This window comes from Eretmochelys imbricata, chromosome 15 (genome assembly GCF_965152235.1).
Source record: "Eretmochelys imbricata isolate rEreImb1 chromosome 15, rEreImb1.hap1, whole genome shotgun sequence".
Lineage (NCBI taxonomy): Eukaryota > Metazoa > Chordata > Testudines > Cheloniidae > Eretmochelys > Eretmochelys imbricata.
Window position 1 is genome coordinate 1,019,672 of NC_135586.1, and position 21,924 is coordinate 1,041,595.

Genomic DNA, 21,924 nt, shown 5'->3' on the forward strand with positions numbered 1-21,924 from the left:
AATTGTGTTGAGACACTCTAGCTTAGTGCCCCTGTGCTTGGGAGCAGAGATTCAAAATTTGGCAGAGAACTGCCTTTTGTCATTCCTGAGAAAATCCACCCAAATTTGTCTGAATTGTTAGCCTCTGAAAATTTTCATTTGCGTGTGCTCAGTAGATGTTTGTTTGAGACTAGCAGCAAAACTATCCAAATGTTCCATCTCCACTGAGCATGCTGCACCCCCAAAGAGGTTACTGGACATGCCCCAGCCTGGGGCTGAGCAGAACATTTCCTGTAAATGCTCATCCTAGATGAGGGGGCACACTGTGCTGCCATGCACCAGAACTGAGAGCAAGGAGACTGTATCTCCTGTCCTGTCAGTACTTCCACTGCTAGTGCTCATGCAGTGTTTGAGGAGAAGAAGGATGCAGCTGGATTGTCGTGCAGGAGTGGAGAGGGGACAGATTGGTGGTGGGACAGGAATAGCAGTGGGTGGGAATAAGGATGGGGACAGGAGCAGAAACAGAACAGATCTGGCTGGGGGACATAGAAGCAAAGGAGGGTAGATACAGGGAAAGGGAGGTAGGAACAAACGGGATATGAAGGGGTGAGAGGATTTATATAAACACTCTTCACCAGAATCTGGAATAGAACACAGGGTACTTGAGTCTAAGTATTCCTCTGCTGTCCGCAAATATTTGTGAAACCCACTGGCAAAGTATAAGTCTGATCGTCCTTTAGTGGCTGATGCACAAGGAGGATATGAACCTCCTCCTCCTCCTATGGCTTATGTGTTAGTGGCCTGTGCTGTAAATCTGAAGGTTTTTACCATACTGATGAGTTGTGTGCGGTCATTGTGGTTCCACATGAGATGGTTTTGTTAAAAAAAACTTGGTAAATTCATTTTAAAAAACTACATTAAAAGCATGTTAAAATTGCAAAATCAAGCATTCAAAAGTTAGGAATTTCAGAATTATAGTTGCTCGTACAAATTTAATTTCAGTCCCCTTGTGTGCTTGCATTATAATACAGCTGTTAATTACATGACCTGTTTACATGTTTTTCCACAGGACCTCTGCCTTTTTGAGTGGTGTTCAGAGATTGAATCAGGGTCATGTAGTGAATGAGGCTGTTGTCTGTAAGACCACTGTCTTATTTTTTGTGGAAACAGGAAAGTATGAAGTGATTGGGGGAGGCAGCGGGGAGAGAGGTGGTCTTGTCTCATGGTTAAAACATGTGATTGTCATCCTGGAGAACTGGAATCTATCCTTGCCTCTGCCATGAAGTTCCTATATGATGCTGGCTGTAGTGGGGTGGTTACCCTGCTCTTGATGTAAGAGGAGTGAGAACAGCTGGGGGAAGCTGAGTGAGTAGCTGACCACAGCTGTGGCCAGCTCAATCAGGGCCCAGCTGGCCCTTATAAGAGGGCTGGGGGCCAGGTTCTGGAGGAGCTGTCTCTCTTTAGTCCTGGAGGGAGATGGCCTAGCTGCTGGGGAACATATGGTACCTGAAACTGGAGCAGTGCTGGGGAATAGGGTAAGGGAGCTGGAGAGCTCCAGCCTGGAAAACCCCCAGGCTGCAGACCTTGGTGAAGGTCTATACAGGTACTGGGGTTGCAGAGGTGCAGCCCGGGGTTAGGCAGAGGCAGCTGGTCCAACCTCCTTGCCAATGATGAGTGGTCATGACAGACTGCAGTTTGCTCCAGTGAGCGGGGGCTAGATGATGATGGCAGTAGTCACTGAGGCAAGGTGGGTGAGAGAGTTGGGGTTTCCCTGGAAGGGGAAACCCAGAGCGTGGTAGGGTACTGCTAGGGCAGCACCCCAAGGTAAAGGGCACCGGGGTCTGGAAGGGACACAGGGGCCAGCGGCAGGCGAGACATCGGCCAGTAGGAGGCGCTCCGTACACTGGAGAGCTAATTCCCAAGATGACCAGCAGGAGGCGCCGCACTGGTGAGTCGTTGCTTTGCTACACTGGCCTAATCATTTAAATCAAAATTTTCCACAGATGACCACTGAGTGTTCCTCATTTTCTGGGTGCCCAACTAGAGACATGATTTGCAGAAGTACTGAGCACTCAGACCTATGGGAGCTGTGCTTTGAACATATAAAGAGCTGTAAAAAATGTGAGGTACTCTGAAAAACCTAAATAGCTTGATTTGGGGACCCAAATTTAGTGGACAGTTGAGACAGTTATTCTCTGTCTTAGTTTCTTGTCTTTAAAATGGGGATAGCACCATCACTTTACCTCACAGAGACGCTGCAAAGATAAATTCATAAGCATTTTTAAGCACAATTGGGCTAAGGTAATGAGCATCAGATGAAGCCCATGAGGAAGTACCTTTATTCAGTGCAGAGTATCAATAGTGTGAAGTAATTAAGGCATGGGTTCACACACTGAATGATGAAGATAGAAAGAAATAGCTTCCCGTTCAGTTGAGCGCTGTCCATCCAGGGCATTGAGTGAGGCAAGGGTCCTGTGGAAAGAATGGTATGTGATCATTAAATACTTTAGGCATACACACAAGAGGGCTGAATTAAAAGTTGTGCAGGCAACCTTAATTTCTGGCATTCCTAACTTTTTGAGAGCTTGACTTCATAACTTTAGTATTCTTTAATTTTTTTTAGTGTATGTAAAACAGAAATTGAATTATTCAGAAAATGTGTATTATGGTGAGTCGTTGCAGTCTCGTTAATATACAGATCTCATAGACTTTTCATGCAGCTTTGTGCCTCTATGTATATTTGTTTCTATTAAGAACATGTTGTGATAGTACCCATAACAACACTAACTTGTAGTCCAAAAACGCATCACAAAAGCATGTCCACCCAGCCCCGGATCCTTTCCTGTGCAGCAGGTTCTACAAGTTAGTGTTCAGATATGTTAAGATATGTTCAGGTATTGTGTAACAGGAAGTGAAATCTGGAAGCAGTGAGTAGGTCTCTGTGTTCATGTCTTTCCCAGTAGGTCTGATAGATATCCTTGGTGCTGAAATGGTAGCTGGAAGAAATGAATACATTCAGTTTACTAATTTTAATGCTGTATTGAGATTGACCATAGAAATTGCTGGTAGCAGAAGTGCTAGTCTATGATTCAAACAATTATAAGAATGGAGGTTGTACTTTGAGAGAAAATGACAAGATTGTGGAAAAATGCAGTTGTACAGGTATCACAATTTCAGATCCAATTGACAAAAGTATACTTCTAGGTTAATGGAAAAGAGATACAGTCCATAGTGGAAAAGAAATGCAGTCCATGTGGTATTTTAAGAGCTAATCTGTTCATTGATTCTAATTTGGTTTACAGTCTACTTAAAAGAATGTTCATCCAGGACCATTACTTGGCATGCTTTAGAACAGTGGTTCTCAAACTGTGGGTCGGGATCCCAAAGTGGGTCTTGAGCCCATTTTAATGGGGTCACCAGGGCCAGCATTAGAGTGACTGGGACTGAACCTGAAGCCTCAGTGCTTTAGCCCCAGGCAGTGGGGCTTGGGCTTGGGCTCTATCTGCACCACCTCCCATCCCCGCACTACCTCCCTCCCCTGGTCATGTAGTAATTTTTGTTGTCGGAAGTGGGTCGCGGTTCAATGAAATTTGAGAACTGATACTTTAGAATATAATATTTGGGTGGCAGATTGTTCCCAGGGCAATACTGTACAAACATTGTTGGTTTCTGATGTAGATCCAGAAATAAGTGTACTAAATTTATATAGAAAAATGTAAAACCAGGGCTAAGAAATTAAGTAATCCTTTTAGTGTATTATTGGATGTGTTTCTGCAGTGCTGTTTTGCTTATATATAATAGAAGCAATTTTTCTTAAAATTCTGATATACTATAGGTTTCAGAGGGGTAGCTGTGTTACTCTGTATCAGTACACCCTAATTGAATTGGCCTTGTTATGACCCGCCTTCCCCCCTTGGTAAGGCAACTCCCATCTTTTCATGAGCTATTTATTTATTCCTGCTTACTGTATTTTCCACTCCATGCATCTGATGAAGTGGGTTATATTCCACGAAATCTTATGCTCAAATAAATTGGTTAGTCTCTAAGGTGCCACAAGGACTCCTCGTTGTTTTTACTGATATTCTGTACTCCCTCTGGAACCTGCTGGATTACTTTCACTTAGAGATGGGTCTGCAAGTTCTTGTGCCAATCAAAATAAAAGGCTATTGGATTATGCAGTCTGAGTTGCAATTCTTCTTTATTCTTCATTTATGTCAATGGAGTTTGAAGGATTCCTTGTAAGTCAGTTAAGATCCTAACAGGTTACTTAGAAAACCCTAGTTCTGTGACCTTTCTTTTCTGCTTTTTGTCTGTGGATTTATAAGAGAGGAGGTTGATGGTTTTAATAACTTGTTGCTGAAATGTAATCCTACAAACTAGGCAAATAATATAGGCAAAATAATAAAGGAGTCTGGTTTTCAGTTTAAATCAATTTTCACCAGAAAATAAAATGTATACCATACACTTGGAAATAAAGGCAGCCATTTTGTAAATTAAAATCTTTCTCAAAAAAAGTGCAGGATGCCTTTTTGTTGTGTGGGGTGGCCTACGTCATTTTGTTGTACTGCATCTCCTAATGCAAAGTTGTGGCAATGTCTCACTGTATGATCTTTAAACAGGGACTTCTCATCATTTTTTCATATAAACAGGGTCTGAATTTGGTTTCCAGTGCCATGTCCATATCATTCAATAACCAGGATGAACTACAAGATGTCGTATTGCAAATGCATATAAAACATAACAAGACCAAATGCTGCTGACTAAGGGTCTTATGCTGCCACCAGTGAAGTCAGTAGTTCACTGTTATCTTCACCAGCAGCAAACCATTAATTGTAATACCACTTTTTGTCAGTTTTATACCCAAAAATGGAATAAAGTTGATGAACTTCTGCAGTTGGGATCAGCATGCTGAAAAATATCTGTAAACGTTTAATCTGTAGCATCAATATATAGAGAATTCTCATTTTGAGTTCTCTTATGATGAATATAAGAATGGCCATACTGGGTCAGACCAAAGGTCCATCCAACCCAGTATCCTATCTACCGACAGTGGCCAATGCCAGATGCCCCAGAGGGAGTGAACCTAACAGGTAATGATCAAGTGATCTCTCTCCTGCCATCCATCTTCACTCTCTGACAAACAGAGGCTAGGGACACCATTCCTTGCCCATCCTGGCTAATAGCCATTAATGGATTTAACCTCCATGAATTTATCCAGTTCTCTTTTAAACCCTGTTATAGTCCTAGCCTTCACAAAGCATGATGAGTGCCTGCCCGAAAGGAGGGAGAGGCTATGTATTGTGCCCTAAAGAGTGGTCTCTGTTGGACTAGTGAGGGAATTTGATTACATAGCTGGGGATCTTCCACTTATAAAGCTTTGCCTTGAGTCTCAGATACTTAAATCTAAGCATTTTAAAGTTATCCTAGACTAATTTTAGCTGCCATGATAATACATGGTGGGGTGAAGTGGAGAGGTCATTTCTCAAATAGTCGTGACTTAAATCATAGTTTTGCAGATAAAAATCAACACCTTGATTGCACCCATAAGTGAATAAGAATCCACTTATTAAGAATAAGAATCCAGTCTTAGGAGTTGGAAGATTCATGTAATATGCTGTCTGTGGATAACAAGCAGCCACATTCTGCACTTTAAAAAATATTTTATCAGAAAAATAAACCTCACTGTTTCTTGATCCATGTTAATCTTTCAAATGTACACAGTAAACTTAAATTTGGACCAGAATTTCTTTGGTTTAATTAAAAAAAACCCAAAATCCAAAAGAAATATTTTCAATTAAAAAATAAACAAATATATCATTCTCTTGCAATGTTGGTAACAAACACTGAAGCACTAAGAACCTGAGAGTTAAATTCACTCTGAACAGTGAAACTGACTTCATTGATTTTCATTGTTCAAAGTGAGTGGCAAAAGTACACAAAGAACATAAATAATGAAAAGTAAATTGGTTTTTAAAAATGTGTTCACTTTTAAGTATCTGAGGTGTTGCATAGGTAAAGAGAGTGTCAATTTAAAAATCATATATTGTAAAACTGTGACCCTTTAAAGTGACCTTCAGTATAAGCTTGGCATTATGGCGAGACCTGCACTATTTTGCTGGTATTCTATTCCATGTAGCTGATATTGGTTTCCACAGCCTTGCTCTAAAATTAATATACACATTAATATACTACCAGCCATGGGTCAATAGGCATATGAAGGGTGGATCCCTACCAGTGAGGACCAGAGACTGTCCTCGTGAGAAGCCAGATCCTCAACTGCTGTGGTGAGCAGTGGGATTCTTACTAGAAGGGCTTGTAACATTTATCGGCCACTTATAAACTGAGAGATACAAAGATGGGGATGGATGCAGTGCTTCAGCAACAAGATTCAGCATTTGACACCGTAGTGAATAGCCCAGTCACCCTGCTACCATTTACTGGGAAATGGGAAAGGGGCTATGATTTCTACTGTGATGCTATCCCTGGGCCCTAACTGTGGACTCTCTTGCATCTAACCCCTTGGTTGGTAGATGTCTGAAATCTAAGTCTTCTCTTCCTCCCTCACTTTCCTTTTTATCTGCTGATAAAAGGAAAGTGACAAGATGGCATGGGTCACCCTCTACTCATATTTGTGAAGTATTCTTCACAACCATAAGGGTTAGAAGCTTAATTTTTGTTTTGAAAGAAATGATAAATTCTAAACGCATAGATGGTAGGCAGGTCCCAGCCATTCTCCAAAGAAAGTGGTTATTCAGATTCTATCTGCCAAGGTGTTGTTCCTAGGCTGGGTATTTCCATATCAGCCTTTTGCTGGTAGGTGTCTGAAACTCGAGTTCCTCTTTCTGCCCTACTCCTCCTGGCTGATGGAATGGAGAAGGGTGTTTTTTTATTTTTTTGCTTAAAGCCTCTCCTCCTTCCTACACACTCCAGAGTTTCCTGTCTTATAGGGGAGAGGGTCTTCTGATAGTCTAGCTCTTTATTTGCTTGTTGAGGACAATTTTTAAAAAAATGCTGGAAAAACATGCTGTACCTAAATAGGCTGGCCTGAATATGCATTATATGCCCATTATTGGCCAGCCAACCGTATTTACTCAAAGGTTTAGATCCATCAAGGGTAGCAGCATCCTCACCTTGTCAACCCCAATGAAGTGCTATGGTCATTTATATTAAGAAACCAGAAACATAGATGTGAATTATTCAACTTAAATTTTTCCTCTATATCAAAAATGGTCTTTATTTCTTTTTTAGTTAAAAACATATGCAGTTATGTAGGGAAAGTAAAAATGGACAGATGTTTCCTTAGCTATCCTTTGCTAGACTTCTGCAATTCATGTTTTCTGTAAATTTCATAGTAATGTTTAACTACACATATAGCACATTCCCTAAATTCAGAATTACATGATAAATCATGATTCTTAACCAGTGGGTTGTGACACCAAGGATGGCTCTGAGCAGATTTCAGGGAGTCACGAACATCCTTCCTTTCTTTATTGCTAGGTGAGAGGGGAGTCCCAAAACGTATGGAAGGGACGGAGGTTCCAAATCTTTTCTGTTGTAACATGAAGGTCACAGAAAGGATAAAGTTGAGACCCACTGGACTTAATGTTCCACAAAAAGCTAATTTGATTTATTGCATAGGGCTGTAAGAGCACTTGAGAATATTTAATTGATAAATATTACAGTTTATCAAAGTTAAATAATTCAGTCAGTATCTTTAAAGTCTCTAAATGCATATTTACTTAGCCCTAATTGCTCAAGTAAATAATGGGTCTTTAAAAATCACTTAAAGTGAATCCATGAATGTAAATTTGAGTACATAAATATGCATTTTACAAAGGTGCCCTAAACACACTTTTTAAAAGTACCATTGGAAGGTTTGGAAACTTACATTAATTCCATTCCCACAGAAATTGGACAGACATACAAACTGTTTAAATAGTAAAGGTTTGATTAAGCTTTCTGAATCCAGGAAATTTAGATTTTACACTGATCCTCTGGTCAGTCTAAATTTCTGACTTTGTTAATTTAGCTCAGTTTACAGATGTTTGTATATTGGTACAGATTTCCCCTTTCTCCCTACTGTTGTCATAGGGTCCCTTGTATATTTGAATTGTTGACTGCTGATAACTATTTTGTTTTTTACCTGCAGTACCTACTGAATGTGTATTTTAGTTGAAGAATTCCACATTCAGATTTGTTGTTTAAAAATGATAGTCAGTTTGTCACACTTGCATCTGAAAATATTGTACTTTTTCCCATTGCAAGTAAACTGTAAGATTACTGTAACTAAAAGAGATGGGAAAGAAAGAAAATCCACTTATTTTTCTTTTTTCAGTTTGCTTCCATTATGCATTTTGTGTATAGTAAGTTTAACTAATGATGGAGCATACCTTTCTTTCAGCCTGCAAGAGGGTGTTTACCAGTGATAGCAGCAGCAGAGTTTAAACTGAAGCTGTAGTGACAGGTAAGCAGCAGGCAGCTTTGTGCACAGAGAGAAAAGAAAACTGGTTAGCCCTAGCACAATTAACTTGAGCTGATGTTGCTCTCAGATCTTCCTTAAAGATCTTTCAAACACAAGAAGAGGAGCAGAAAAACTGTATATAACAGGGTTAAAAAAATAATTAGGACAGTGTTTAAAGAGTGCTATATCAGGAAAAAGAAACAAAAACAAGTTGACACTGTGTCTTTATGAAAAACTTTTCCTTGTACGCTTATATATGACATGGTCACATGCATACATTTCTGTTTAAAGGAGATAACAGATACCTGTGGTTAAAAGAAATGTTCCTGCAGCGCTTTTAGAATTGAAGCAGGTCAAGCAACTGATGATGGACTCTTGGCCTTTTTATTGTAAACTCACGAAAGTTTATGCTCAAATAAATTTGTTAGTCTCTAAGGTGCCACAAGTACTCCTTTTCTTCTTACTATGAAGCAGGTATTTGTACTGATTTCTAGCAAACAGAACTGTCTTAGGGATCTTAATAGAACCAGCCTGTTGCTTGGTTAATTTCCAAAATGCAAAATTTAACTACTAAGTTAATCAGGCTGGTAGATGCTCTTGTGATTTCACACTTACTGGCTGTTTGGACCAACTTTTGCCCTGTGAAAGTGACTCTTGACTAATGCAAGGGAAGAGAGAATTTTTGTTTTTAAATTTTATGAAAAGAGAATCCAAATTTGTTTTCATTTCTTAGCTCTTGACTGTTTTTCATCCAGCTTTCTTGTCTGTACATTTTGACTAAAACGATGTAAATGCACAGTAGTATGTAAATACTTCGTAGTGGCTTTGGCCAGGCCAAGCGTACTTTTTCATCTATGCTTCCATACAGTGGCAACCTTTTCTTTCTATTATGGTCCTTGTTCCAGTCAGATGCCTTTGTCATCCCCAAGTTGCATCACTGAAATGTGCTGTTGATGGGGCTGGCTATACCTGAAGACAACCTAGAAGATTTTGCTGGTACAAAAGACAGCTTTGTACTTTCGTAACCATTCCATGCAGGGAGCAGGAGGTCTATGGATTGTGCTGGCATCCAATTTGTTTCTGAGTGTAATTCAGGATGTTGATCTTGAACTATAAATCCTGCTATGGTTTGGGTATTGGGGTGCAGATCCTCAGCTGGTATAAGTGAATTTATACCAGCTGAGTGTCTGCACCGGGTACCTGAAACACTGCCCTTCTCTCTCCTTGTTTTATCTTGACATTTTGCAGCAGTTGTCATACTCAAAGTACCTGTCCGCAGATTTGTACTACACAGAGTGATAGGGCAGGACATTCTCAGTAGTGGACCTTCAGTTGTGGAACTTCTCTTTCACTAAGCAGCACCGCAGTGTGACACAGCCAGCTTAATTTTCAGGTCGTGCTCAACTGTTTGTTCAAGCTTCTTCAAGGAAGTGTTGAGAAAGTATTCTTTAATTTGATCGATGGTACAAGTTTTCACAGAAGTCCACTACGAAAATTAATTAGAAAAATAGTAAGGAAAATACTACACTAGGAAAGTGCAGTAATGAATTTCATTATCCTAGAAAATATTTTTACAATATTTCTTAGCATGTCTGAATATTTAAAAACTAGCAGTATTAGTTCCCACTTTAAAAAGAGATCAGATTGTTTCATTTCATTAAGAGGGCCAGAGTTGGTAAATCAAGATATTATTAGTTCTTAGAGGAAGCTTTTCCTTACTGGAAACCTGGCTGTGTCCTTATTTAAAAAGAATAATTAGAATGTGCTAGAAGAGGACTCAAAATACATATTTCTGTTGTGTATACATCATGAGTTATAGGGTGATTACTTACTCCACAGTTTGTAGAACAGCTCTAGGAAGCTGAGTTACTTTGAGCACTGGATGTCCCTACCAGTAACTTTGACTGTACAATTAAATTATTATGCATCTTCTGTAAATACCCTTGCGATGTTTTAGCATGTTATTTATTGATCAAATTATAGGTGCAATGTACCATGCAAACACACTAAACAAATTGCAAGGATTCACTAAATCTTAACAGTTAGACCCTTTTTGAAATTAGAAAGGGACAGTGCAAGCAACATCCAGAGTGATTGACAGCTTTATAAAGTGCCAGTGCTTAGTCAGTCACATCGCTTGAAATGATTAACATTCCTAACCCTCTAATTTAGAAGAGCGTGCCTTATCCATTGAGTAATGTAAGTAATAGCCTGAGATTGTACCACTGTAAAAATGGGTGCCAAAATGGGAGCTATGGGTTGTTCAGCATTTGTGAAAATCAGGCCACTTATTTAGGTGCCTGAATATGCATTTGTAAGCCCCTTACTGTAGGCATCCATTTTTTAAAAACTTGGCCTAAGCCCATCCTCATAAAAATAGCTTTATGAGGAAAGCTCCTACAGGCAACCTAGCACTAGGTACTGACAAAGTCCAGAGGACTCCTCAGAACAAAGTGGCTTCAGGGGCCCAGCATTCTTAATTTAGTTCATTTTCAGATGTATCATATTGGGTTACTTTGTTTAGTCCCACTTCTGTGCTGCAGTGGTTTAAAGTGAAATAAAAGCTACAGGAAGTCTGCTCTGGTGTGCACTGCATGCTGCTACTGCAGAGAGAAGCATTTTAGTAAATTTCTCTGTTCAGTTCACAAAACAGAAGGACACAGAGTGGTGTTGGAGAGATGGAAAAGACAGTTACTTGTGGACCTGCAGGTAGCAATCTGTTCCTCCCTGATCCTCCTCTATAGGTTGATCATCTTTTTAGAGAGAGAAAGTGAGACACTGTGGTTGGGGGCAGAGATGGCACAGGGAACTACTTTGGTGGGGAATGAGGGAGGTTGGTGGAGAAGTGGGAAGAAAAAGGGGTATCTTCTTTCCTCTCTGCCTTCCTTCCCCTCTCAGAATGCAAATCTGGGACACTTCACAGTAAAGGTCAGGGTGGGAGAAAGTGTTTGTTCCTCTTTCCACTCCTTTACTTTTCTCTCATACTTTTACCCCTCTCCCTTCATCTTAGCTGTACCCCGCTTTGTCTCCTAATTGTTTCTGTCAGTACCTCCCCCGTCCCCCCACCAATCACCAATTGACTCCATTTGCCCCTACTTAACCCATCCTGTCCTCTTCTCACCTTAGAGCCTTCCCAAGCCCCTTCAGTTCCCTCCAACCTAGTCGCCATCTACTCAAAAACATCCCCCAATTTATATACCTATACACTAAGATCAGATCCCCTCTTCTCCTGTCTACAGCTTAGAACTACCCACACAGCTCTGAAACTTTACCTACCTATCCAGGTACAGAATGCCAACACAGTGTGAAAGGAGCAGAGAGGGAAAACACAGAATAGAGGACGAGGGAAAAAGAGAAACAACAGAATAGATTAATAAAGAGTAAATTAGACCTCCAATGCCCTGTGGATATGCAGTTCGTGTCAGGGAAATTATATCCGACTTTGTACACAAATGCTCACATTTACAATACAATATTCTGTTGGCTTCTAAAATGTTGAATGAATGAAAACAGCACATCAGAAGAGAGGATGTAAAATTTCAGAGGAGAAGTGAACTGGGTGGATTTGATTTAAATCAATTGATTTAAATCATAATTTATATCACTAGTCAGGAAGACTCTATTTAATCATGGTTTTCTACATAAAAGTGCATTCTTGTTGTTTGTTATAACCATAATACATATTCTTCACAACTCAGAAATAGATGTAGGTTTCATTTTTAGAAGGTACACACTATATATACATTTTTAAACAGATTTATTCTGAAAACTTTTCAGATTAGTTTTACAGCTATATCAGAAGATGAATGATTGTTTGGTTATTTCATTTACCAAAGATAATTGAAGCAGATATTTATGAAGTGAGTGGGAGGTGAACTATCTTCAATTCAACAGATTAATCATTAATGTTTGGAGGATTTTCTTGCCATGCTGTATTAAGAGGAGAACATCACCAGACAGACAAATAAAACAGGTTTCAGAGTAACAGCTGTGTTAGTCTGTATTTGCAAAAAGAAAAGAAGTACTTGTGGCACCTTAGAGACTAACCAATTTATTTGAGCATAAGCTTTCGTGGCTCACGAAAGCTTATGCTCAAATAAATTGGTTAGTCTCTAAGGTGCCACAAGTACTCCTTTTCTTTTTGCAAATAAAACAATTTAACTAACTAAAACAACAACGTTAAGTAGTCTGGATTTTTTTATTCAACAGCAAACATGATATTTTAACAAAAAAAGCATATGTCCCTCCCTTCTCACATTTATCTCCAGACTTCTTCTCCTTGTCCAGTTCTGTTCCACCCCGCAAAATCTTCTATTCATTGATCTTTTTGAAACTTTGTACTTTTAGAGAGAGGTAAGGGATTGACTCTGTGTACACAAATTTGCAGGGGGACAATACAGTTGAGGTCTTATTTCTCCCCTCTATATATTTATTTAAAAACATGTTTGCTGTTAACAAGCATGTTACCTCTGGAGACACAAATCCACAGTTCGAGAACTGCAAAACTGAGTATCTCTGATGGCATCTTCCAGACGGAGCACTGAGTCCCATTTGGTAGATAGAAAGATTAACCTGTATAATCTATAGAGAAGCCCGTGGAACCCCATAAGACTGGTTCCCTAATCCATGACACTCATTTACAAAACTTTTCTTAAACATGACATGAATATATTGTTTCATACTATAGAATTTATAATCCCTATTCCATGATGAGATGTCTTTGAGCTATAATGTATCTTAATTAAAACTGTCTTTAGATGGGTTTTTTCCCTCAAAGCATTTTATCAAAAAAAAAAAAAATCCAATTTAAATAAAAAAAATCATTGATTTGTATTCACCCTGGAAGTGAAGGATTCTTCCATTTTTCTGCCCTAATGGAAGCTTGAAAGTGTTGGGGTCTTTCCCCAAGTGTCTTTTCCCAGTGTTGAGGAGCATGCAGGAGAATCCTGGTACACGGGGTCTTAACTCGAAATAGAGATTTTTCTCTAAAATATCAAAGTAAAGTGGATCTTAGTGTAATCCCATTTAAGGTTGAAATAATTGTTTATCATGTGATTATTTGTAGGAAATAATAAATTTGGAAAATATATAGATCCCTTCTAATACAGGATTCTGCCTTTGCTCTCCCTTTCCATTGCAATGATAAATTTCAGACTGCTTCTAGCTGTTAGGTAATATGACAGTAGTGGTCTGGGCTGTGCTTTTGTCTGACTCTTCTCTCATTTGAATCTTTTCTTGCTGCCTGGGACTTGAGAATTTTCTCCATTGGCAGTTGCTTTGAATTCCATTTCTTAGGGGGATGTGAGAGGTAATCTCAAATTTCAACCAGCGTGCAAAGATAAATGAAGATAATCAGATTAATCAAATGACATTTTTCTAAAATGTGGATTAATGCCCAACCCTAACTAGGGATTGGGGGGAGTGAAGGAAACTGTCATATCCCCATTTTCACAGAGTTCTACAGAGAGCCAAATCAGTCACCACTAATGCTTTGAGATTAGCAATGCCTGGATTTAATCTTGAGTAACTGTTGAGAAGGACTTCTCCAAAAGAAAAGCTGGATGAGCAAGCATTTTAGAGAGGTTTAAGAAAAAGCAGAAAGCCTACAAAGAGTGGAAGATGGGAGGGATTAGCAAGGTAGCTTTCCTTGCTAATCCCTATTGAGGTCAGAACTTGTAGGGATAAAGTGAGAGGCCAAAAGCCATGTAGAGTTGGACCTTGCAAAGGGAATTAAAACCAATAGTAAAAAGTTCTATAGCCACATAAATAAGAAGAAAACAAAGAAAGAAGAAGTGGGACCACTAAACACTGAGGATGGAGAGGAGGTTAAGGATAATCTAGGCATGGCCCAATATCTAAACAAATACTTTGCCTCAGTGTTTAATGAGGAGCTTAGGGATAATGGTAGGATGACAAATGGGAAGGAGGATATGTAGGTAAATATTACCACATCCGAGGTAGAAACCAAACTCGAACATCTTAATAGGAGTAAATCGGGGGGCCCAGATAATCTTCATCTGAGAATATTAAAGCCCATTGCATGCCCATTAGCAAACATTTTTAATGAATCTATAAACTCAGGGGTTGTACCGTATGACTGGAGAATTGACAACATAGATCTTATTTTTAAGAAGGGGGGGGCGGGGAAGCAATCTGGGTAGCTACAGGCCTGTTAGTTTGACATCTGTAGTATGCAAGGTCTTGGAAAAAATTTTGAAGGAGAAAGTTAAGGACATTGAGGTCAATGGTAATTGGGACAAAATACAGTGGTTTTACAAAAGGAAGATTGTGTCAAACCAACCTGATCTCCTTCTTTCAGAAGGTAACAGTTTTTTTTTTGTTTGTTTGTTTTTTTGTTTTTTTTTTTTTTAGACAAAGAAAACGCAGTGGATCTAATTTACCTTGATTTCAGTAAGCCATTTGATACAGTTCCACCTGGGGAATTATTAGCTAAATTGGAAAAGATGGGGATCAATATGAAAATTGAAAGGTGGATAAGGAACTGGTTAAAGGGGAAACTACAACAGGTCATACTGAAAGCTGAACTGGAAGGAGGTTACTGGTGGAGTTCCTCAGGGATCGGTTTTGGGACCAATCTTCTTTAATCTTTTTATTACTGACCTTGGCACAAAGCTGGACTCTGCTAATAAAGTTTGAGGATGACACAAAACTGGGAGATATTGCCAATTCAGAGAAGGACCGGGATATCATACAGGAAGATCTGGATGACCTTGTAAACTGGAGTAATAGTGATGGGATGAAATTTAATAGTGAAAAGTGCAAGGTCATGCATTTAGGGATTAATAACAAGAATTTCTGTTATAAACTGGGGACGCGTTACGTGGAAGTAACAGAGAAGGAGAAGAACCTCGGAGTACTGGTCGATCACAGGATGACGGTGAGCCGTCAAAAAAGCAAATGTGGTCTTGGGATGCATCAGGCAAGGTATTTCCAGTAGAGATAAGGAGGTATTAGTACTGTTATACAAGGCACTGGTGAGACCTCATCTGGAATATTGTGTGCAGTTCTGGTCCCTATGTTTAAGAAGGATGAATTCAAACTGGAACAGATACAGAGAAGGGCTACTAGGATGATCTGAGGAATAGAAAACCTGTCTTCTGAAAGGTTTCAGAGTAACAGCCGTGTTAGTCTGTATTCGCAAAAAGAAAAGGAGTACTTGTGGCACCTTAGAGACTAACCAATTTATTTGAGCATGAGCTTTTGTGAGCTACAGCTCACTTCATCGGATGGATACCGTGGAAACTGCAGAAGACATTATATACACACACAGACCATGAAACAATACCTCCTCCCACCCCACTGTCCTGCTGGTAATAGCTTATCTAAAGTGATCATCAAGTTGGGCCATTTAGACTCAAAGAGCTTGGCTTGTTTAGCCTAATCAAAAGAAGGCTGAGAGGAGATATGATTGCTCTCTCTAAATATATCAGAGGCATAAATATCACGGAGGGAGAAGAATTATTTAAGCTCAGTATCAATGTGGACACAAGAACAAATGGATATAAATTGGCCATCAGGAAGTTTAGACTTGATAATAGATGAAGGTTTCTAACCATCAGAGGAATGAAGTTCTGGAACAGCCTTCCAAGGGAAGCAGTGGGGGCAAACGACATATCTGGCTTCAAGACTAAATCTTGATAAGTTTATGGAAGGGATGATATGATGGGATAGCCTAATTTTGGCAATTAATTGATCTTCAACTATTAGCAGTAGACATGCCCAATGGCTTGTGATGAGATGTTAGATGGGGTGGGATCTGAGTTACTACAGAGAATTCTTTCCTGGGTGTCTGGCTGGTAAGTCTTGCCCACATGCTCAGGGTTTAGCTGATCGCCCTATTTGGGGTCGGGAAGGAATTTTCCTCCAGGGCGGATTAGCAGAGGCCTTGGGGGTTTTTCGCCTTCCTCTGCAGCGTGGGGCACTGGTCAGTTGCTGGAGAATTCTCTGCACCTTGAAGTCTTTAAACCATGATTTGAGGACTTCAATAGCTCAGACATAGGTTAGAGGTTTGTTACAGGAGTGGGTGGGTGAGATTTTGTGGCCTGCGTAGTTCAGGAGGTCAGATTAGACTATCATAATGGTCCCTTCTGACCTTAAAGTCTATGATTCTATGATTAAAACCTTGTAAAAGCTCTTCAATTTGTAGACCTAAAATATATATATTTTTTTCTTGGTGAAGCTGCTCATCTAGGGAATTTTGTAGAAAGGCAGGAATCCAAGTGAAGTAAAAGGCTCTTTAGGTAGTATCTGAGTTACAGAAATCGCCTAAAACCTGAGTTTGGAGGAAGGAAAATCAGTGTGGCTGAATGCTCTTTGTTCATTCAGCCCATTTGTTCACAGGTGTATGTCTAGCTACTGGCCCAATGGATGCTATTTTCTAAACTGGGAAACTAACTCCCTAACTAATCCAGGGAGGTGTATCACAGAGAAGAACAGTGCTAGAATAAAACAGTGCAGGAATAAAACAGCAACTATTTCCTGAAAGCCTCCTGCTTTCCCTCCCTATCTGTGTTTTAGGGTTTTCTTTAGATAGCAGCCTCAATATATACAGCTGCAGGAGAAACTCTTGGGTATAGTCCTGGAGATTCAAGGGTCTCTTATCTGCTCCTGTGGTTTTCAGCTCAGCCACGAGACCACATGGCGCCCAATCCCAGAGCTTTCAGCACTCCAAGGAATATGTAGCCCTCTGATGTTTTGAGGACTAGGAATAAGAAGCTGTGAGAGGAATAGGAGTAAAAGGAAACAAGAGCAGGGGAGAAATAAACAGAAAAGAAGGAAAGTTGAGAGTAAGGAAAACAAAGTGGACAAATAAAGGAAAGTTGCAAGTGTGCCATTTCATGGACAAAAAGAAAGGGGGGAAGTGCCAGTTTACCACACTGCCAATGGGTGTGTGTGTGTGTGTGAGCCACTCCATTAAAGTATTTAAAAATAAGGAACTACTCATATGAAACGATATTTACAAAACATTAGGTTGTGACATAACATGGCACAGTCAAAGCAGAAATGCTATACTTGAGCAAGCAAAAAAAACCCAAACCCTTTCTTAAAGATGATTGTCAAAGAAAGAAACAAAATTGTGCGTTGTCTTTTTTGCTGAAGGCTAAAAAAGATTTGGGTTTGTGTGGGGGTTTTTTTTTTTTTTTTCCCTTCCTCCTTTCCAAAAGCTCTTCCCCTCACTCTGTCTTGCCTTGTAAATATTAGGAATGTAAAATTTTGCCTTTTGAGGTTTTTGCTGGAGGTTTCTTTGGAGGTTCAGAGAAGTGGATTGGGAGCTTCCCGGGCCTTTAATTGACAGGGCAGATGTGTTTAAATTTTTAACTAAGAGATCTTTTCTCCCAGCAGTTTGTCAGAATTTGAGTTAAATAGATGTTAAAGGAAAGATTAACTAAAAATTCCATCTCTTCATAGTTCACTGCCATGGTATTTGTGATGTCATAATGCTACTATTTCTTCTGTTTTCCATAGAGTCTTCCAGGAACAATGGGGTAAACAAGACCTAAATTTCTACTTGTAATAAACAACTAGAATAAAAACAGTTTGGCAGGTGGGTGAGGGTGACTCTTTCGTAACTTCTTTATACATCTCAAAGAAGAAAAACAAAGAGATACAAACTTACTACTTTTCCTTTACAAGTCATCTTTAACTTCTTAGGGCTCAATCCTATACACTCTTACTCATATGAACAATCCCACTGAAGCCAATGACAGTACTTGTTGAAACTGGACTTCTTCCGGAGAATAAGGTTTTGTACAGTCATGCCCTTTTTTTATGCACTCAATTGTGCCTATGTATTGCAGATAGCAAGAGACTGTCTCTGAAGTTTTTAGCCTCATGATCATTAAATTAATCATATATTTTAAGTACGTCATCTAGCCAGAGTGTGCATCCAGGAAATTAACACATCCCCATTTTTAACACAGTTAAGACATACCAATCCATAGTAGTGTACTATACATTATCACAGTATTCTAGACTAGAGTATCAAATGAGATATGGCTTCTTTATGCCACTCTGGTGGGGCAAAAAGGCCAGAATCTGAACACGAATTGCTAGCAGAAAATTCTCTTGGTGGCATGAAGCGGACCCAGCTGGCTCCTGTCCCATCTGCCCTCTACTCCATTGTAGAGGCATATCACAGATGCTAGGGAAGCATCAGGGGAGGGTAAGTAGTGGAGTTATGCCTAGTCTCCACTGCTATAGTGTCCTTAATGGTATAATTTAAAGCAGCTATGCAGCAGCTCTAACTCTCGGGGTGGGACCAGCACAGACAGGCATTTACAATTTGGGAGCTCTAACTAGTTTTCTGGCCCTTTTATCTCATGGGTCAAATGGAACTTGCGTGCCAGAGATAATCTGTCAGTATTAACTTTCACTTTATTATGTTAAAAATAAATCACCAGCTGTACAACTAGTCACTCTCATACATCAGAAACTGAGACTGTTACCCTCTCTGCTGGTTGGTATTTGTAAGATAGCTTAATTCAGAGTGGTGTTTCTTGGTATAGCCTGTTGTTTTTTGGCCCAAATTGCTGACTTAGGAAGTGATAACATTTTAGCTGCTTATCTATGACCAGCAGCCTTACAGAGGAATGCTAATGAATCTGTCATGAGGTAGTTTCCAAACACTGCCAGAAATAAATTTCTGTAACAAACTTGATTGGTCTCCATGTCAAACCAAGCTTTGTGCAACTGAGCAACTGTAGAAGTGAGCTTTGTGCAGTAAGCTTGACTTGCTAATCAGGCTGTGTTAATTCTGCTTCATATGTCACTGCTAACCATCATCAATCATAAAGACCCTGGAATTGGAAATTAACCTGCAGTTTTGCTCAATTGTGCAAGGCATAATAAAATACAGTTTCTCAGTATCTTACTTTAACCTTTACTTTAATTGTGTTTTAACAATTGTGATTATTAGTGACACATTTATCCTCTTTTATCTACTATCAAGATAAAACATTGATACTGCAAGATTTTTTTTATTGTAGCTAAAAGTTAATGTAAATCTGTGTTCTTCTCTAAAGTGCATTGACTACATACTGTTTTAAAAATCCTTGTGCTTGATAGACTTTGCTCCTATGTTTGTCTTTTTATTTTTGTTTTTCAGTTTTCTCTCCTCACAGCACCTCAGACCTAAAATTAGATATCCCTGTTTTTTGTGAACTGAAAGTATTTTCTTTTTTTATTCTTTCCTGTTCAAACCACTAACTAATTTAGACAATGCATATATAAGAAAATAGAGATTTTTAGCTAGAATCTAATTGAGGGGTATATGTCCATTGATATAATGTCACATTGATAGACTGTTACCATTGGTAGAATGGTATTTTTGTTTAATTTTGATTTTCCTTGTTCATACGTCCCTGGCATGCCATTAGGGTGGTTTCCAAGTTATTGTAAAGAACACAAGCAGTTCACTGGGTGCATGGAAGTGGTATTCCATCTGTTTGGTACTTGCATACTTCTAGAAATGGCTGGTTTGAGACAGGAGTTTTAATTTTGGGGTTCTAGTATTCAATTTAGCATACAGTTTTTTAGCCTCATGTGATTTCAGTTGTCAGAGTAGTCATTCAAATTTGATGAAAGATGCCTGTGGATCCTAGGTGAAGTCATTGCCTCATTCCTATGTAGATTAGACCTTTCCTCCCTATAAAGGCTGGGCTTTTGCATAAGTGGGGCAAAAATATTTTACATTGAAAGCTATCTGTTTGCACAACTTTAGGTAACTTAAAAAAATTGGGATTAGGAAGAAACTTCTTATATGGACATAATTGGCCACTTTCGGGTTTCTTACACTCTCTAATACATCTGGTACTAGGCATGGTCAAAGAGAAGATAACAGATTAATTGGCTACCAATCTGATGCAGTACGTCCTCTCCCATTAATAGTTTTTGTTTTTTAATTTTTTGGTAAAAAGCCAAATCTATTGTAAGATTTCTGTACAAAGAGAGGTTGGGTCTGGTGTAGATATTAGCTTTCCTAAAGCCTGTTGCTGAATAATATCTTCTGATACTTCCCTGTTGGGAAGAGGGTTGAAAAACAGTTGAGAAACCTTATGGGCAGCTTTTCTGACCCATTCCCTTTCAAGAGTCAGACTTTACCCGGAACTCTGTGTTCTTCATAAATCTATATGACCCCTTCAAAGCTTGTTGCTTTCACCAATAGAAGTTGGTCCGGTAAAAGATATTACCTCAGCCACCTTCAGGTATATTGAGATCTGGCTAGTTATGAAGTTTCATCCAGTAGCTAGCAGTTGTTGACTTTTTCATTTTTAAACTGGGAAGATGTGTGGTAACTGAGTTTGTTTTAATAGCCTGTTTTTGAAATAAAAAATGCTTTTTTGATTGAAGACTTTTAAAGCACTGTCTTTGATTTTTGCAGCTTTCAAGGTGAAGTGTCAGAAAAACAACATCTGAAACTTGCTGGGACAAAGAACACTCATTTGTTACCTATCACTATTTGGTAAGTTTATAGATTTTTATCTAGACAAGTTTTGCTGCTGGTTTGCACAGCTATGATTGATTAGTCTGTTCAAGAAATAAGAGGCAAACGAAGGTCAACATCCTAAGACATTGGGCAGGATCCAGTAGCTTTTTTTTTTTTCTGTTTGTTTGGTTTCTTTTTTTGCAACTGTGGAACTTACCACAGAATTGTGCTCCAGAATCTTCCACTTTAAAAAAAGTTTTCTAGCCCTTTTGGCTGTGAAAAAATTTTTCCAAATGTGAACCAGTATAGTTTTCCTGAGTCTGTATTAACAGAGAAATCTAAAGATGGCAACATAAATGTCAGTAGTGCTAACCACTTCACTGCTGAACAGTTTTGCAGAATCATTCAGCGAATTTTAGATGCAGTGGTAGACATCAGGGAGAGTGCAGTAGGACAGTTACTGGTAAGGGTTGCTGGGAGGGGAAACTGGAAATTCAAGCCCCTCTCAAAAATAATTTCAAGCCATCTCTGCACTCATGTAAAAGAGGGTAAAAAAAGATTTATTCTCTACCCAGTGTCAGTTGTCTCACCTGCCTCTTAGGCCATGTCTACACTACCACTTATGTCGACAAAACTTATGTCGCTCATCTGTGCGGGGGAAAAAACCCACCCCCCTGAGTGACATAAGTTTTGCCAGCATAAGGGGTAGTATGCACAGCGCTATGTTGGTGGGAGAGGTTCTCATCGGTACAGCTGTGCCATTGTAAGCTTGCTAGTGCAGACATGGCATTAGATAAAACCCAAACCATCTCCTGGAGTGCTTAATGTGCCCACCTTGCCACTTTTTTTTTTTTTTTTTAATCAAAACCTTCAGTTTCCTACCTGCAACTTCTACAGTACACTTACAGGTTGTTAGAACAAAAATATGTATCACACTGGAAATTTTGTGGGTAGTACAAAATCTATTAATGTCAAAATAATGAAATTCAGGTGCAGGGAAGGAAGGGAAAGGATATTAAATACTGGGGTCTCTGTCTCT

At 39.2% G+C, this 21,924-nt stretch overlaps 1 protein-coding gene across 15 annotated transcripts in view; it reads left to right on the plus strand.

The window, feature by feature from the left end:
• Positions 1–21,924, plus strand: part of MTMR3 (myotubularin related protein 3) — a 233,500-nt gene that overhangs the window by 58,750 nt on the left and 152,826 nt on the right. For 9 of the 15 annotated variants that reach the window (XR_013348063.1, XM_077835116.1, XM_077835108.1 and 6 more), the window contains one exon: positions 20,841–20,921. The gene's annotated coding sequence lies outside the window, so the exon portion shown is untranslated. Of the gene's footprint in view, positions 1–1,697; positions 1,928–8,380; positions 8,444–17,926; positions 18,006–20,840; positions 20,922–21,924 lie in introns of those variants that run through there. The other 6 variants (XM_077835109.1, XM_077835111.1, XM_077835112.1 and 3 more) reach the window with 5 other exon arrangements.